Raw genomic sequence first — 19,555 nt, 5'->3', positions numbered from 1 at the left:
GAAACACGATGACTCTGGCCAATTAAAACATAATAGTATTCAAGATGTGGTTGAAGAAGAATATGTTTAGATAAGTTCATATTAGTTCAAAACTCTAGTACATGTATAAAGGGACACGGAAAACGTGAGATGTGTAGGTTTTCAGGAAATGGATCTCAAGGCTGTGACTTCTCCAAAAAGGATCATTGAAAGATATTAGATAGCAACTGGCGGATAAATAACACTCTTGACGGAGAGCTAGTGACGAGCAATTATATAATTATACTTATGTAATGAGTGCGGCCTTCGTGCGCTGTAACAATACAATTATATACTAACGACGCTCCAATTACATGATGATGGGTTACTGTTGCTAAGTTTACTGCTGCTTATCCCTAATTTTCGGACATTATCAAATCAGCACAAAACCCAAACTCCTTCGAAACATGCCAAGGGGAGCCATTATTATGACGAAACATAAAATGGGCAGCAGTGTTGTTGTGAGAAAGGTGTCATTCTACTCGTAATCATAGCAACAGATTCGTTATGGATGGTTCACCAACCAAATCATGATACGAATCATTCTATTAAAACAAGAGACGCGGTGGCGCAGTGGTAGAGAGTCGGACTCATGATCTGGAGGTCGTGGGTTCGATTCCCGGCTTAATCGTCACTTTGTTTCTCCTACTGGTCGAGTTCAAGAATGAGCGCTTTGTAGCTGCTCCTTGAAACCCCAGATTGACTTCTGTGGAGACCGGGATGATGATAGTCCCAAAGCGCTTGAGAATACCCAGCTATTGAGTAATTCGAGCGCTATATAAGCTGCATTCGATGCTTGTCCGGACGAACATGCCGGGAACAGGAGGGATAATAGATTACTGCATTATATCTCTATCACATACTAATAGAAGGAACTATCGAAACAAACATGTTAGTTGAAAAAACGCCAACTGGTATTTTGATCTCCAGAGCCCCAAACGATGCGGACGAAACATTTGCGAATGAACTTTAGACAGCACCTATAAGAATGACAATATAATCAATTTAAATTTGATCACAGAAGTATTTTATTGCTACAAGGGTATTGTCATTTCAGTTTGCAATAAATGCGAGGGTAGATTATCTCTTCTTTCAATACCGGTAAGTAATTAGTGAAACAATTACACGCGACACGATAGACTTTAATTGCTACTTGTTCAGAAGATTCTCAAAATACTTACTCAAACCGGAGAATCGACAACCAAAAACCAAATATTTAAATTCTCACATTTGGTAAATGGATGTTGGGGTCGTCATCACTTGGCTCTCGGTGTCATGTTTAATTGATTCAACCCCTGATTGCTCCGAAGCAAGGCGACTCCATGGCCAAATCCGATCATAGCTGCAGGGACCAATCTCTCCACTGGATTTCTTACTATCGGCGCTGTTCTATCGGATTAAACCCTTATAACTGATGCTGGCATAACTGATGCACCTTCGTCAGTGGCAAGTTACATTGTAGCACTAAAATTACTGAAATATTGTGAAGGCCCATTTTTCAAATTACGAATGAATACTTAGATTTCTAAAATGATAAGCGACTGCTGCTGGTAAAGTCTGTGCATTATTTGTTCTCTTTGATGATTACGTATTGATACTTGAACGTCCAGTTTGATAGGGCTAATTTCTGCGAACTATTAACCAAACTATGGTCACTGGTGACACAATCTTCGAAAGTGCATTTTACAACAATTTCTGAGTTTTCCGAGATAATTCCGAGATTTTCCGAGTTTTAGATTTTTTCCTCAAGGGAAGGAACAGTTTTAATATACGTGTACATGTGGTCTTAAGCTTTCGAAATTGATTCGCCCACAGATTGAGTTGTGGACAGAAAACTTGTTGAAGTTTGAAACAGACGCTGGGTTTGTTTCACAAAGGTGGTCAGCATTCTACTGACTTTGTTAAAGCAAGATGAGTTTAAACAGATCAGATATCAAGGTATGGTTGGACGAGTGCGATGAAGCCTCGGGCAGGCAGAAAACAAGGCTTTCTTTGATGCGTTGTTTTAACTTTTTAGTACTTTGATTTGTAACACAGAAGAGAAATATCCGCGCTAATGTCTATAATCAAACATTTCACGTGGGCATAAAATGTATTGTACTTAATTCTTATATTTTCTTTTTGGAACTTTGAAAAATTGGCTGGTCTCAAACCGTGACCAGGAAGGTAAAATCAGGGCTGTTTGTGGATGAGTTCAGCTACAAGTATCAGAAAGAGTTGACACGGGGGCTTTCCATGATGTTCAGTTTAAAGGATCTTGCTCCCTAAAAATTAAGCTAGGGCAACTTTAATTCCTCCTTTTCGTGGAACCATCTTTCTCCTCGTGACCGCTAGTGCGCATGACTTGAACTACATTACGTCACAGGGCATGCGCACCAAACCTGTACCCGTGAAACATGACTGTTTTCCCACATGCGTCAAAGAAAAGGCAAGATTCAGTATCATTCCGGTCCTAAAGACTTCTCAACATTGCGCGAATAATATAAAAGTGCATTAGGTTAACCTGACCCAGCTAGTTTGGTTCATTCTCATTGCCACCATTGGTTCAAGTTACCTAATATCAGATATATGATTTCCACGCACGTATCCTGTCTATGATACGCCCAGATCTCGCACCGGCAAAGAACATCTTAAGGATTGACCCAACATTTTCCAAAAATCACCACTGAAAAAGCTGGGACCATTTTTAAAGCAAGGTACACTAGTTTTTTGATCACGCGTGCGACATTTTTATTGTCCTTGCGCTGGCAACTTTTCTTCCCCTCAATTAGAGATATTCGTGTCGCGAGTGATCCTTTCTCCCTTGTAGTGTATGATACACCATTGAAACAAAAGTTTGGCGATCCCCTTTCCGCCAGCTTCTTGGTTGTCAAGCCCCCCTTGTAATCGTGCATAAAGAATTAGGTGCAATATTGAGGTATCGGGTCATCCCTCGGGTTTACCAAAGCATGGTCTGCACCTGGGTTCTAGAATTCAGATTTGGGGTATCGTTTAGCCTACTGGTAGCGTTTGCAACCATCACTTACAGTTGGTCCGTCAAAGAGACGAAAACATTTAGAAGAGCTGACTGTAGAGAAGTCGAAACCCATGACATTTGTCTCACCATATCTCAGTAGATTTGTAGATTTTGGTAAAACTATTAGTATTTTCCGTTGGCGTGTAGTTTTAACATCCCACCTGACATGTAATGTACATGGACACTATAATACGTCGCAGATAACTATCAATCTACATGTACATTTCAGTAGATTTTGGAGAGAACTGGAGCCGCTACCCTCAACGATCTCAACCATCGATCCTGCCCTCTTATTCCAGCATCAACGGTCTCTATTGACAGCGTCCACCACCCATTGTTACAACAATTAGCAATCTTGCCTTTTCATCATTGTTAATGATTAATTATTTAGGGCCATCACTTGATAATTACCGTGTTAGGCAGCACCTGCGCACGCGTGCGTCCGGCATTGATCGGCGAGAGCAGCGATTGTCTGTGATAGTTCTGATTTTATCCAATCTATTGAACACCAGGAGAGATGGGGAAACACTGGTCAACTTGGTCAGATTCATTAACCCATTGGGAGCGGGTTACACGTGGGGAAACATTTGTCAAGTTGGTCAGATTCATTAACCCACTGGAGAAAGCTATACGTGGGTGATACCGATTCGATTGTTTAGAATCATCGGCTGCAATGGTCAATTAAGATCAACTCGAACCCGTCGGGGTACGCATCAGGAACGGCTACATGATAAGATATGGGGAAACACTGCTGTTGTTCAGACTCATTAGCCTATAGAAAACGGCTACAAATTTTTGGGGAAACACTGGGTCATGGTCCGATTTACTTACCCATCAGCATAGAACTCCAGGCAACGTTTGGAAGCACATCTTCCAATGGTAAGATCGTAGGGTCTAGTCTGGGGCTGGTGACAGATTGGGGAACACTGGGTCAAGAACTGGTCGGGTATAGTTCAACCCATTAAAAACGTCTGCAGCATTAATACTACTTCAAGTCGTCGAAGTAACGAACACAACCGGTCATTAAGTTCTACACTGCTGTTAAGAAGTGAGAGTGGCACTTATGTCACTGAGCGTTGTTTTCTATACCATACTGACACATTGCATCAATACTTTTCCCCTGTAATTCAATTTCACTATTAAAACATAGGCTATCATTACAATCCGGGTAAGCATCTCAGCTACATATACATGTGTATATGTATAATTACTTGGAAGTCATACACCCCTCCAAGCTCTATTCTTTTCCCCCAGCCCCAGGCGTAATAACGACTCGTCTCCGAATCCCTTTGTCTTACGTGATATCAGCTGCATGCTTGTTAATTGCATTCCGTCACAGAACGGTTCAATCTCTAATTTGATATGATGATTCACAGCAAAGACACTCACGTGAAAAACTTAATATATAATATTCGTTTTGCTTTGAAAGTGAAGCGATATCTTCAAGTTTCAGTTGACGAGGTGGTGGAACTTGAAAACAATATGACTGATCGAAAAAGTGGGATAATTATTTTCAGTGGGTTAATTAGGCTGCGTTAATTAGCATCAAGGTGGTGTAAGTGCTTGCATATTGTAATGCAAAGCTTGTTGAGTAACTTGGCATGCTTATCTAGTTACTTCTTCTATTGCAACGTGTGATGATGGATTATTTTCAATGGATTGATTCATCACCATGATGGTAATAGTTTGTACAATGTCAAAAAAGGATTATTGCAAAATGTACCTTTCACTGCTACTGTGGATCATTTTGAGGCTTAACGATTAATAAGTTGGACTTATAAAAAGCTTTTTAACGTACATGTACATGTACATCAGAAGCAACTGGGTTTTATGTCTCTTTGGAGAGAGCCGATTCATTGTTGGATTACACAATTCTTTTAAGTTCATATTAACTTATAACACCCGCAAGGTAAAATGACAAATCGTCTTTAACGAACTCATCAAAGTCAAGGGTGAAAATATATCGTGTTAACAAACTAGATAAGGGGCCACATCAACTGAAATATGATATAAGTTAAAAAAACACAAGACCAATCCTGTGGCCGCAGTCTTTTCATCTCCACCAGAAGGTCATGTTCAATGTTATGTCAGGTTAACAAACGGGATCAAGCTGACTTCAAAGTGAGCCCGTGAAGAAATCAGAGAGCCCGATTATCTCTTTTATGCGCATGGAACGGGTGGAGTCCTCACGGGCCGTCCGACTCTCAAGGTGACACTCGGCCGCACGGGGCACGAGTGGCCGGCACGGAGCATTGGGCTTGTGTCACACTAGCCCGCCAAACCCCAAAGGGTTCCGTGACAGAGGTCCTCAACGCGATCCACACGGGGCCCATCTCAAGATAACATCGCACTATCAAAACAATGTCCCAACAAAGCATAAATCTGTCTCCTCCTCAATGACTTATAGGATAATCCGTCATTATGCGAGTCTGGCGGCATCTTGATCAAGTGTGTCGTCTGCTTTGTCAGAGTATCTGTCACCCTAGCCTCTTTATTAATCCGATTATTATGCCAGGTCCATAAGAGTCCCTTGAGTACTGTATCTCATGTTATTAACGGATTATCTTAATTTTGACAGGAGCATTTTGATCCATGGTAATAAAGAACGGCGTTAATAGAACAACTTTTGGACAGTTTTATCGCTCTACGACGATCTTACGATGGACTGCATTAATGAGCGTTCAAGCCAAGGCGGTCACTGGTTCAACCCCGAGATCAGTATTTCTAGACATTGATGCCGGGACAGTTTTAAAAGGTTATCTCTCCAAAACAACGGATCTGATTAACGTTCGTATTCTTCCAGCTCCTACAGATTTATTGTCAACCACTGGCTGTGACATTTCGATGGTGGCGGACTTTGGGGGAAAATCAGACTTGCTGGCGTTTTCGTACAATACATAAGACTTCAACAAACGCGGCTTAGTCACTTTCAAAAGCTAATCTTGATGATAACAATGTTCGAGGGGAAAGATTTAGGTAGGCATTACTGAGACATGCTTCATATCATTACCTTGATGACGCAAAACAACAGAAAAATGCGTTCCTCTTCTTCTAGCAAAGGTCCTGGAGTAATTTCAATGTGATAATGAAAAAGAGTGGAGCTATTTAAGAATCGAATCGAGCCAGTCTTTGGTTGCCTTGGTGTTCGTGTCTCAGTCTCCGCGACAGGAGCTGGCCACTCACCTCTCAACATTAAGTAAAGAAACTCCACTGAAAGGCCAGATTCAAACAACTGAGTTGTAGCGATATCTGATTTTGCCGATTTATAAAAAATCGGGTCAGCCAATTTGGCAGTGATATTAAGCTGTATATGGTGACATAAAGTCAGCCAACTTGTCAGCCCGGCCCATCTTCAGTATACAAAAGGAAACTGAAAAAATGGATGGCCAGGTTGAGTCGCGAGTAGCTTTGATGGTCGTGTTTTGAGCGGCACCTATACGCTAGCCACGCTTTTTTCATGTGAGACCAAGTACGATATGATGCGGAGACACCAAGGAAGTCCGAGACGGAATGGTTTGAGAAAAACAGCCAAAACGGTGTCTTAGAAAATGAAAAAGGTCGAGCTTCGTGCTACAAATAAAGTATGATGATATGGTCGTTTAATGAAGAAAAATCCGATTATATTTGTAAGAAGAAGGTGCTTGGTAGCTAGGGTTTTTTATTTGCGGTATGGCTAACTTACCAAATTATTTACCTGTGTGACCTCTCAGTCTATCTGTTTGTTGTCTTCGTCCTCTTCTTCTCAGTCCGAAATACTTGGCAGTCCGTCAGTTGGCAAATGCATTCCAAGCTTCGGACATGAAGGGTTAATTAAGTGCTTCGCAGCAATTATAACCTTGCCAATTTCTCCGAATGACAATAAACACATCAATCGTTTGATATTCTGCTGCATAAAGAATTCATCACTTAAGACATAAGACGAGCCGCTCGTGCCTCCGCGCGTTGCGAGTTTCCCATACTTAACTTGAGCAGTCAGGAGGCTGCACCGCGCCCGGCCAGGATCCCGCTGTTCACTACAAAATCAACCGATGGATCGCATCAGAATCCATCAGAATACAACTGTGAGGAGAATCCATCGGGACCCTGCTGGGAGACATATTCAAATAATTGAAAAGAACCGCCTTAAAATCATGAAACAAATTTCGCCAAAGGTGATATTTTGTGTGTGAATCTGAGCGCAGTGATTGTGCATATCATCTTAACTCGAATAAATTAAAACACGGGAATGGTATTTTAGGAAGGAATGTTTTCGATTGTGAATGTTTACCGTTGTAGGCCTATACCGTTTCGGTGTTACATACACGTGGTTATTAACTTGCAGAATTTGGTTTGGAAGATAACAAATTGGAAATACCAGCGAAAGTAAACATATTTAGTTACTGCATCTGCCAGCATATCCCATCATTTTCTGTTCGATCAGTCTACCACCCGGCCAGAGGGTCAGCTCCCGAAGGGGACATGACCCCATCAGCCTTACTGTCCACCAAAGCGGAAGCACCAAAACGCCCTTAGTTACCAGATACCCGATAAAGAGAAAGGCGTATAATAGTAGACGCTGTGATATTACACAATTAATTGCGTTCCATCTATTTATTGGTAATTTAGTTCCGCAAAGTGTCATCGAAATTATGCCATGGTGATGAGATTATATATAATTATCACGTATACGTGCATGATTCGAATGCTCATTATGACTTCCAGTGAGACAATATAGACAGTGCGTGCTCTTTTAACACTGAAAGAAACACCTTTCACGGATGGTCCCCCTCTCAAACGGATCCCACAACTATTCTCTTTTTTCTTTTCCAAAGAACTGTCGATGGCTGCCAAGACTCCCTGACGATCGATCAGGCTGACACCGCCTTGAGACCTTTTCCCGGCAAAAACCATATGCACCTTAGAAAGCATTATGGGTAAAGATTTGCAGGAACGTAAATACCGCGGGAGAAGAAACGCGCTTCATTCGCGGTGATCAGCGCAACGGGGGTCACAGGTCACCCCCGGGCTGTTTGGAGGAGCGATTCTCCAGCTTGTGGGAACGCAAGCGACACGTGATCGAGGTAGGATTTGTCTACCATGTCTGCTACTATCGCCGAGACATAATTTGATAATAATTTGTCATACAAAGAGAGCAATCTGGTTCTGGGGTTTCATGGGGTTTAATTTACAAAAACCTCTATGCGAGTAAGGATGATATCGAAATTTAACAAAAAAACAGAATTATTTTCAAACAACATAAGGCTAAACGAGTATAGAAAATTGAAATTCTATTGATGGAGAACAGTTGAAAAGTATCTGCGCTGCACGTTTTCCTGCATGCATTGCAATGAAAATCTTGTTGCGGAAATTCGTGTGACCAGTCATACACTGCTGATGAGTGGTATATAGAAATGAAGAAGCTGTGGTAACTCGAACATCAAACTCACAAAGAGGAAGGCATTGGTCCAATGTTTGTCAACCAATCATAATTTCGTCCATTAATGGCACTGAAATTATGACAAATTTTCCATGACGTTATCGTTATATTTCTTTTTACATGGTCTTTGTATGTTTGTTCGATTGGCAGATCATTTTCCACATTTATGATTATCATCTCATGTAACAAGTTGTCAAGACCAAATCTTTCAAAACAAACAGGAGACTCTTACGAAACACGAGAAAGAAAATCTTTCATTTTTTTGTGTGTGATCCGTCTCGACGGTTCAAAGCGCTTAATACTGACATTGCTTGTCATATCAAGTGACCATATCATCCTTCAAGGAGAAAGCATATGTCAACTAATGCTAATCTGGGTTCAAAAGTAACAAGAGACGCAGTCCTGTCAAAGAGCGCGTCCGCCAAATCCCGTCTCCGCATCAGCAGCTCTGTACACAATGGCCACCGACATCCCGATGGTCCGGGCCACATTCCTTGAGAATCGCTTTCAAGTCAGCGGAGATAAACAGATCAGTGTCTTAAAGAAAGGACCCCAGGACATGCAAGACGGCCCACTGCCACCTGAGCAAGATGACTACTACTGCGGAATGTAATCCGTCACCGAATTGTTGTTAATTCCCAAATGCCCGCGTACGATATTTAATCAAATGAGAAAATCACATAGAAACACCCGCAATTGAAACATGGAGCAGGAAGAAAAACCGGATTCGAGACAGGAAACCGGCTCACGGTAAACATAATAATTGTGAACGCTGGTCGAGGTGTACACATTGGTTTATTGTTTTGTTGTTATGAAATGGATGGTGCTCAGGTTGCTGTGCTCGACCTTTTGGTTTCTCTGATCAGTAGGGCGAGGGTCTTCCTCTACCCATCTTTCCTATGAGAGATGGTGCGGTAGGGGTGGACCTTACTGACCTGGTAACAAGAACAAGCTGAGCCTAAGGTCCCGAGTTAGTTTATCCAAGGGTCCATAGACCTCATTTGAGGGATGGGGATGCGGAAATCGGGTCAGGGTTTGTCAATACTGCATGTGATGATCGCTTAATCTCCACCATGGCCTCGGTACATTTGTTTTAATTCCCCTAATTCAATCTGAAAGAAATCATTCAGCTTTAAACTTTTGACTGCGATATCTGGCCGGTTTGAATGAAATGTGTTTTGACACTTTGATAGCAGTGTTTTGATGTTTTTCTTAAAGAAAATCAACATACTGCAGAAATGGCTGTCTTAAGAAAGAACAAGTTACTTTATTTCCAATAATATGTGACTTAATCTGTGACGTCACCGAGGCAAAATATGCGTTCGTTCTTCTGTCAATATAGGATTTTAAAAACCTCTGCAACATGGTCTCGCATACCTCTGTGTACTAGAAGCTTTGCAAAACACTATACACCAATAACGAATACAATTAAAAACTAATTCTATCATCTGTCAGTTACCATTATGAATGTGCAACCAGTGAGAAAAGTTCCTATATCAGACAATGGGGGGTTTATTCCGGTTTGATATTTGGGTCATTTCAACCTGTTTTTGAGTAAATATCTATAATATCACAAGAACATCTTTCATGCATAGCAACAAGTATTATAAATACATTGTTTGTATCACAACCAATGTTATGTAAACAAATATGGCCGCCTCGAGCAGATGACAAGTTTGACGTCCCGGGTTGACATACAGTGTTCATGCTGCAGAGAACGTGAATGTTCGCTGGTAAAATGTCTTTTGAATAACATATAATGTGACCTTGCGTTGGTCACACTCCGCCAGGTCGAGCGTGATGTTTCCTTGTTGAAATGTTTGCGTTTTTAGGTGAAATTGGATTGAAATGTTAACAACGTGATCCCAGCTTCGACGCCCAGAGGTTTGACGCCTCATACATTAGTACGCAAACGTGTCTCATTTAATTCACGGTGTAGATGTATGCACAAGTGATATGCTTCGGATCGGTTTTATCAACATATTCAAAGTGTACATTGTCCTCAGAAGGTCCACACTTTGTTTTAACTTGTATAACAATGGCTTGCTATTTCTGTCTGGCAACATCACAAAGCCACTAATGACATACTTCAGTACGTTTGAACATTCCGATCATGGTAGAACAAAACTTAGGAGGCGTATATCAATTCGAGAAATTTCTCCCCCAAATTTTTTTTTAATACGCATTTATGAAATTGAAGTATCATATATCACGTGAATGTTTTCAACAATATGTAAGAAGCAGGTGTTTCCTTGGAAATGTTCCTCGAAGAACAGTAATGGGCAATTTGTTTTCGAGCGATTTTCGTCAGCTTTCTTACTCGAACATTCCTAGGAGAACAGGATTCCATGCAAAACGATAAATCAAATTCTAATGGCAAGTAAGCAAGTCTCCTAAATTTGGGTAAAAGCCACGCTGAGCAGAGAATGATAAATACAATGGGGGTAAACGCCTTATTCTCCTGAACATTTCTATCTCAAGGCCAAACGAGTAAACACTTTATGATTATCTCTGGAAGGGTCCTAATTATTCGCCGTTTACAGCCAGACTCACACAATGAGTGATCAACACCCTCGGATTGCCTAGATCCGCTACCTAACAATTTGCAGTGATATTCATGGTCTTTTCATGCCTCGATCGGGTAGGCTTCGAGCTGGTGAAAGGTTTACAGACCCCGTAGTTACCTCTTCAAGGGAAAACCAGACTTTTTAAACAATGCTTTGGTATCAGTGCATTTCATCAAAAGGGTTAGGGTTAATTGGAAAACAATGCCCAGGAACTTCGTGCTGTGTTCATTTGTTCATCGAATACGATCAACTGTTCTTTTCATTAAATTCCATATGATTTCCCGAATTAGATTTATAATGGACGGTGTGCCCTTGTATTAGTCGTTTATAACGATCAGTGATGACGTTACACCCTCTTAAGTTTTAGTGTGGCCGTAAGCTACTCAAAGCCTAAAATGATGACAACAGTCACCAAGGCAGAGATTCGAAAATAAAACGGAATTGTGAAAACGTAGGCTTCATGACAAGTGACGATGAGTGCACTGAGGAATACCATGGTCAGTACAAGCAACATCTTAAAAGCATCGTGATCAACCTTCCCCACTTGGAATAAAATGGGGCTAGTTTGGGGGTGTAACACATCCGGAATGCTTTTCCTCGGCAGTGGGTTACGTACCACTCCTAAACCGGGTGGCTTAAAAATATATCCATAGAATTATGTTGCGGACGTGAGGAAAGACTAGCTTTTTAACGCCGAAGCTGCTTTAGGGTTACGTGTGAAGTACTAGAAATCACCAGAAGAGCCGTTGCCTTTGAAAGGGGAGCCTGAACCATAATACATCGTGTCAAAGCTACGTAGTCCGCAGGATCATCTTACTCACTTGCTTAGTTTAAACGTTCAAAGTGGTATAGGCGGTTTAGCTCTGCCTAGGGCATGGCTCATATCAATTACATAACTAAGCTAGGCGCTATAACATAAATGCAGTGTTCTTCATCGGGCGATGTATAGGCTGAATTATCTTTTAAAAAATCATCTTTCAGAGAATCAATTTTCTAGAAATTTCATCTGTCATATTCTTGCCTCCCTTCCTTCTACATTCTTGTACTTGTCCAAGACTCAATGGCGGTGTAACATCTTTGGTTGTCCTCTATAGTTCAATCTGCTTTCTGCGCGTTACCAAACTATGGGGAAACACTCAGAAACTCGGCGGAAACACTCAAAAACGTTAAAAGTGATCAATCGTATACTACAAAGAAAATAACAAACAGAGGAAAAAACATTAGAAATAAAGATGGACTTGGTAGTAACCCATGTCTTTCATCATATTCATAGTGTCCGATATGAAAGCCAACAATAAAAGTGAAAAGACAGTTGCCTTTCAAAATTCCTCTGATGTATGTCAATACCCACCTTTTATTTTTGGTGATAAATTTCAGTGCATAAATACTGCCATGAAAATAGCATCTATCAGAAAAAAACTCGTATCTCAAATAAAATTATGTGCAGTAGTAACCGATATCTTTTATCTTGTTTAACATTAAACCAACAATATAAAGAGGGAAACGCTTGGCGCTTTTGATTTATAATCGCCTCGAAGGGCCAGACCTTTGTATACGCTAACTAAAGCCAATTAATAGTAAAACTTTTATGTCAAGAGGACTTTGTTGCCCAAAACCGTTCATCATGTTTTGAAGTGTGTGATATTGAATACACATATTTGGTGATAAAGCCAATGATTCAACATAAAAGGTCACTTGCTGCTTTTGATCTATCATTACCTCTAAATGCCAAGTTTTGGTTTATTTCAACCGAAAACAAATAACAAAAAATAAGTTCAGAATAACGTCACTACCTTATTTTCAAAAACCAAACGTTTAAATTCTTTCAGATTCTGTCCAGCATAAACTAATTTTTCACTCCAGAGGAGAAAATTGGAATCATGGAGTGCATTTTTTCTTTGTCTTTCGTATCTCTTCGTAAGGCTTGCAAACCCTGCTTATAGTACGACTAACTTGTTATTCGTCCTTTCTTGACGCACGCAGGCAACGGGAATATCCATAACCATTGAAAATGGTCAGCAGATGAACAGTCAAGTACCCTCGGGCTCAGCCAAGAAATTCACCTCTCCATATTTACTTATAGATACTTATGCAGTTTCCCCTCAGGCGTCAAAACTCATAAACATGTTTGAGCTTTCTATTTCAAAAAGCCCTGGTGATTAGGGGCGGAAATCCTCGTGATATTGACCCACGCCGCGTGACTGCTGAGTCGCTTTCACTGTCCTTGACATCAAGGCAGTTGTCTTTCATTTAAAGATGCTGGAAATCGTAATGAAATAAAAATATGTATCACACAGGGGCGTCATCTTTACCCGCACCCTGTAGACAGTCCACCGATCTTGTTCATAATTCATGCAACCTGCTCGAACACCTTGGGCAATCACTCCTGGGAAACATGGCCTTATAACCATTAAAACTGGCGTATGATCTTGTGACAATTGGCGTCCTTGAGTGCAAGGCCGAGGAGCCAGATGACCAAAGAGAGGGTGACACTCGCGTACTGGTCTCTGAGGGATCCCAAGGATCGGCCACCAAATGGTGTTTGCCGCTTAGTTAGAGATATGCAGGTGATGCGATGTCCAGCACAGAGGGGAGTCGGGACGGGCAAAAAAAGCCGAAAGAGAAAAAAGCATCTTTTCCTTTTAGCGCAGTTTTGCTTGACTATACCTCTACTACTTTGTGACCTATACAGGTCACTTCTTGAAATAGATTACCATGGGGTTGATCACAATGTTAGCCTGATGTTACAAGTCAGACGACAAGATCACTCTTCAGAAGCTATCACCAATGTGGTCAGTCATTTTGCCTAAAATCCAGCTAACTGTCACTCCGTACGGAGACCATCCAAACGATGCGGGTCGCTGGCAGTAAAAGCTACTAATTAAGTAGATAGGTTTTCACTCCCATCCGCAGCTGACTGTTGATGGTGGCACCGGACAAAAGGATGTCATGGACCCATCCACCCAGAAGATCCTGTCTCCCTTATAGCTTCTAATTGGTGATATTACTGTGGTGGAGACAGAACTATCGCTTACACCTGGCACACTTAATCACCCAGACCTTCTCAATCTCTTCCAGGGACTTGGATCACCTCTGACACTAAATGGAATAACGGCCACTTAGCAGAAGAAGGATCTTGCAAGATTGCAAATCATCGGCCAATTAGCTGGAATATGGCTCTCGACAAGCACGTTCAATTACATCTAACTTCCCGAGCTGTTGAAATATCAAAAAAGAGAGGACGTTCTTGGGTGTGGCCAACTAGCACGTTTCTTCAACTTTTCTTACGGCATAGTTTCATCAAGGTTTTCCAATTGGTTCATATATGACAGAAAGTTGCCCGAAACATCTTTACCCTAAAAAGATGCACAGCAATTGTCAGTCTTCCTGAGCCTTTACTGAGCCTGGTTGATACCCATCTGTAGGTTGGGCACGTAATCTGCAACGAATGGTCCAGCCAAACCGTATGCGATGTTAAAAACACTTCAAAGGGTGCTCCCATCGAGGACAGTAATTAAGGAGGCATCCTCGCACAGGCACATATCAGCGGTTCTGGGAATCGTGTGTTTTTCTGGTTCGATTTAAGTGCCTCTTCATGCTTGGAACCTGTAATCTTTGTGATTCATACATATAGGGCCATGTCTAACCAGCGCCCCTGGCGGGGGACCAGGTGTTGTGAACTGACGAATCCAGGCCCGCACGCGCACGAGCATGCGCACTAACTCTCGTCACATTGATGCCATGCTGGGTCCCAGGAATGACACGTGTTTTCACATAACCAAAGGACTAGTATGTAGCCAAGTGCAATTAAACGCGTAAGACAAGGATAATTTGGTATTCCACGGTTCCGCTGCGCAACCATTATCTTTGTTTTAGTGATTTCCGATGGCTTTGAGCGATAGCATCACTATTAAAGGAGGTAAAGACAACATAGCGGGGGAGACCACGCCCTTGCCTCCCCCAAGCCTAATATCCCTGGTAGGGAGAGCACAGAAGGATGACACGTGCCCGGATACGATTGCGCTGAGGAAACGAGTTTGTCCCTTTGATTTTCCCTTTCCCTATTAATGCTTAGTTAAGTTATGACGTGATCGCCTGGTTTATTTCAGGCTTCATGTAGCAATTATTCACTCGTTAGTGGAGACGGGTGCTTTTTGTGAGCCAGCCACCGCACCGCGGTCTGGGCTGGTCGGGTCTTGACTGGGGCACAAGGCGGAGACAGTCATTAAACCGGTGACTTCCCTAATGGGGTTTAGAGCTGTTTTACAGGGAATCAGGCGAGCATTAAGTCGACTAATTGCCCAATCAACTCAGATATCAAATGCTGCGAAAGAATTTTCCCGTCTCTCTAAGAGTCTGACAGCTACTGGATATCTGAAGAGGCTAATATTCTTTCAACTTTGATCTAGCTTGTAAAAAAATGATTTAGGGCCAGTGTAGCAGGGAATTCTGTTCTGAGGATATACACCAGAGTGTTCAGAGGTCAAAAGGAATTCTGTTACGCGCTTGCTTCAATCTCGCAGGCATTGAAGGTCTTGGCTCTTAAGAACCATATATACTTAGTCCGTCAACATATTACGATCTGTGTCCAGCTATAACTCCCTCTCCTCCACCTGTTGTCCATACTCCATCCAGCCCGACCATACCCTCTCCACTCGGCAAATTCCAGTCCACTTATTAATTGGAAGACAAACACCCGATAATTAGCATATTTCGGTGTCATACAGAATGAGTTGTCTTTCGACTTGGCGCTCCTTGAAAGCGGGAGTCGGATGACTTAAGATTGCCCTCTGATCAGTATTGTTCGACTGTTCTCTGTGGCTTTCGGGCCTGCTACCCGACACTCCAACTCTCGCCAAAGGATAAGGCATCGCCCCGAGCAGATCACGACCAATTTAGCGAGACAATAATTTATATGGCGAAAATCATGAGAGTGTCTCGGGTTTTGTCTTAAGGCTCTCGTGTAATATAACGCCAGGGAAAAAAATCACAGGTTTCCTTCAGCGTTAGGCGAATTAGAATGTCATAATGATTACGCCGAAACCCAGAATCGTGCGCGGGCTATTTTTTTCATCCGATTCTTTAATAGGAACACTTCACCCATTGTTGATGGGCAGACGTTACCTGTATTGCCTGAATGCTGGGCGTCTCCTCTTCTTAAGACCTGACCAGGCGCCCATCGTTCGATGCTCATTTTCGATTAATGACCCCGTATTGCGCGTGTATGTATAGTTCGCCCACCTCAGCCCAGGGATACACGATTCCACTGAGTTTTCAATTACAATTTCATGCGTCATAAAAAATGAAGAAAGAAGTCACTTCAAGTCCTTCAAAATCTATGATTTTCTCGTTTAAATGTAAAAACAACTGTCAAAAGCGCGCCGTGCTTGTGGATAAAGAAAGACACTGTAAATCAGACCCTGAGGTGATTTAGTTCGCTAATAAGAAACTGAGAAAAAGAAAGCAAAAAGAGGGGAAGGTATTTCAATAAAGTCTACATAAGGTTACATTCCGTACATCCGTGGTCTGGTTCACTGTTTCTTGCAGTTTATTGGTTTCTAAACGATCTTGCATGTCCGGAGAAGTCACGGTGCAACTTGAAGATATTTTCGCATAATAAACCATATAAATCTCATTATAAAGTTATCAGTAAGTGTGGTTCCAATCATCAAACTTGACGTTTGGTAGCTTTAGAGGGTAAAGGTGTGTGCTTCCTTATCAGTCGGATCTTTCTGCATGCCAAAAGTATGACTAGCAAAAACGCTACCGCTATGAAACACCTCTGCACTTGGCACGAATATGCTAACAAACAAAAGCAGCATTAGATAACAACTGCAATGGAAGAAGAGTATTCTAAGCCCCCAAGAAACCATCTTATCGGCATTCCTTCTTTCAAATAAGAGCCACAATAATATTGGATAATGACAACTCGTTCAAAGCCCCGAGCAAGATTCGTCATAAACGTTTCTGTTAAGATGGCGCGAACACGACTCCGAAATGAACAAAAATGGCGCGAAATGGCCCGAGAATGGCGTCAAATTGTAGGCAATTAGCTCGTACTAGCTTACCTAAGTATTGCAAACCAACACCCCTAGACCTTTGGTTAACCCGACCTGGGTGTCGAGGGACGCTGGCCCTTTGAAGGGTGAGCCGATGCAGGTAGCGTTAGGCAACGTTGCCCTTTACCAACCCGCGTCCAGATATAAGACTCGAGAAGATATCGGAGAAAGTTGGCAGAGAATTAATAAGAATCATTGTCCATTGTTACAGCCGTATATCTTTCCTTATTCTTAAGAATTTCCAGTTTTTCACAACAATAATAACTGATCTGGGCTAAGAGGTTCCTGTTCACTCTGGTGACAAGACTTTGAGAGAACACCGCGCGTCTTTAGGTAACAATATCTTGTCATTGTTACGGAGGTATGATGTAAGAAGGGAGTTGTAAGGTGGAAATTGAGACCATAGCTGCCGTTCCCAAGATACCGGGAGCACAGGAAAAACCGGTCAATGGAGGTGGCGATGAAGATGTTTTTAAATGCTTGGCCATCTTCAGGCATTTCTCATCTTCGACATAAAGTTACATCTTGCTTGATGCATTATAATCTAAAAATTAACAATCTCTAACACAAAAAACAATTGAGAGTGTTTGACTGATATAACTACATGTATTTCCGAATACTAATAATTTTGAAACCATTTTTACAAGAATTTCATATGAATGAGTCAAACTGTGAAAAAAGTTACATCTCTGAAATTTTGAACCGACCAACGGTCTTTTATATCGGAAAGTGGCCTTATCTGGTTTGATTTCCGTAGAAATAGGTGGCCACAGGCATCAGATTCAACTGCTCCGGGCTGTCACCCTGTGGCATATGCAGCCTCTGCTGCCAAACTTGGAGGATGCTCGAAGCGCCGAGGAACCAAAAGGCTGATTGCCTTCAGAAACTTTAGATATTTCGATTGGCTTTTCAAATTGTAATGAATCAATGTTAAGCTAAGTACACCTTTGTCGCTAATACCGGAAGACCAGTTCTCGTCTAAGATTGGAGACGTCCGAGCCCTGCAGCAGCCGATGGAGAAGTTCCTTACCGATACGCAAACGCGTTGTTTGAGCTCCTGATCGCGATGTCGAACAATGGGACAGGCGTTCGCTTTGGCGTTAGTCGAGTATTTGCGAAAATTCCCTATTCCCGATTGATATTGCTTTCACGTTGTACTTTTGCCTCCCAATCTATCGGGCAAGTCAGTGACATTCATTCTGGGCAGGAGGTTCAATCTGTTCAGATCACCGTATTCCTCCCCGGTCACTCAAATCACAAACCCCTGACCACAGGAAGGCTGAAGAGATATCACATTGATCAGATAAATCTCTCTTGTCATTAGTGTAGCCCACGCTCTGACACGTGACACCACCTCGTCCGGTTTCTAGCGCCTTCCATGAGCAGAAGATTCTCTGGTAAGAAATGGTAGCACCGGAAGTTGCGGCAAAAGTGCTTCCGGTATCAGTGTGGGTATGAAAGTGGTATCACTCCATTAGGCTTTTTAGCGTTGCGGATGGTATCTCCTGTCGAAGATGACATGGGGTCACATCCTTTTATGTCCGCTGGCTATTACTCTAAGCAGAAGCCAGGTCCGGATAGCATTACCGGTTTTCACGTAAATATCACAGGTTTTGACAGGAAAAACGTGCGCAATCAAGAAAGAAGAATTTTCACATTTGACATGAAACCAAATCTTGGATAGGAACCTCCTCTTACCGCCTGATAAGCTAGTAGAGACCATTATCCCAGGAACATTGTCCGGGAAAGTCCCGCTATTACATTTCACCGACGTCTTTAACTATCATGGTTGATTGACATATGAATGGCGCGAGATCTCGCTTTGATGAAGAAACAGACAATGCTTTTGTTTCCTTCATGTTTGAAGAGCGCACGTCAAGAATCAGCGTCGACACCCCGCACCGGAAAGCCGTCAGTATTCACTCTTAGAAAAAGGGTGCTTGGATCATGAGAATGGGGTGCTATGGTGTGCAATCTAGGGGGGGGGGGGGGATTTTGTAGAACCCCAGGTTGCTCTTTCAAGTAGAAACGGTGATTATTTGAACCCAATGATGAATCAGTCCGCAGTTATTACTCTTCTCCACTGCTTCACAATGGCTTGGACAAAATGTAATAAATGTCTTATCGTAAGCTATCTTAAGTATAAGCATGTCTAATCAGGGGTTTCGTTACGTGAGAATCCCTAGATCACCGGGACGACTCGTTAAAGGGATACGCCAGGTGGTTCAGGAAAATAGACATGCAGTTATACACAATGCCATAGTGCAGTTATCAGGCATGCCAATTTGCTGAAACTTGGTATTTGTAGTAGTTGTATATCTTTCTACACAACGGCATAAGCTGAACTTTATAGAGCACGTATTTGCGCACTATAGTCAGTGCTACAAAGGAAGTTGAATAGTTTTAGACTACAGAACCTGCTTGGTGTTAACGTGGTTTTGGAGCGTTTTTAACTAAAACTGTTATTTACTGCAAATAC

This window comes from Lineus longissimus, chromosome 3, assembly GCF_910592395.1.
Source record: "Lineus longissimus chromosome 3, tnLinLong1.2, whole genome shotgun sequence".
NCBI lineage: Eukaryota > Metazoa > Nemertea > Pilidiophora > Heteronemertea > Lineidae > Lineus > Lineus longissimus.
Note: the sequence above shows the minus strand (reverse complement) of the source record.